The sequence below is a fragment of the Nannospalax galili genome, unplaced genomic scaffold, assembly GCF_000622305.1.
Source record: "Nannospalax galili isolate Female #2095 unplaced genomic scaffold, S.galili_v1.0 scaffold763, whole genome shotgun sequence".
Taxonomy (NCBI): Eukaryota; Metazoa; Chordata; class Mammalia; order Rodentia; family Spalacidae; genus Nannospalax; species Nannospalax galili.
In genome coordinates this window covers 130,746-131,485 of record NW_008349451.1, presented here as the reverse complement: position 1 = coordinate 131,485, position 740 = coordinate 130,746, and positions in this window count along the sequence as shown.

Below are 740 nucleotides of genomic sequence, written 5' to 3'. Positions count from 1 at the left end.
TCAGCAAACCTACCTAAGTTACTCCATTTTGTTCAGAGGCATTTTAGCAGCAACTTTGCTCCACACCAAAAGGAAAAGGGGGGCAACCTTGGGTCTTGGGAAATTGTCCTAGACATGAATCATGGAATGTGATAATTCCAGACATTTCACATCTGGCTAACTGCTTGGTTTTGCTTCTGCAATCCGCTTGCTATTTTGGGTCACCTTGACACAGAGCATAAGACCACCCTTGTTATCATGTTATTGTATGATCACCCTAGGTAACTGTAAGAACAGCAAGTGTTCTTAATGGCTGAGCTGAGCCATCTCTTCAGTCCTTAAGATTTATTTTTATTTTATGTGTATGAGTGTTTTGCCTGGAAGTGCATGTGTGTGCAGTGCTCACAGAGGCCAGAAGAGGGCACAAGATCCCCTTCAGCTGGAGTTAACATGTGATCATCAGCCACCATGTGAAGGAGCTAAACCCGATTCTGTGGAAGAGCAGTTAAGTTCTCTTAACTGCTTAGCATATCTCCAGTCCCTAGGATGACTTTTTTTTTTTTTAAAGAAAACATAAATTAAAGAGGAAGAACCCAATAGAGGGGTGCTTTTGGAAGGCCTTGTCAAGAAACTCCAATGGACTCTCATGAATATTTTGAAAACTGCCCTTTTCTGATTTTTTCTGGCTCCCTGTCTAGAACTTGTAATGCTAACTACTCTTGCCTTTACTTCTCCTTCACATCTCCTATTCATGATTCAAG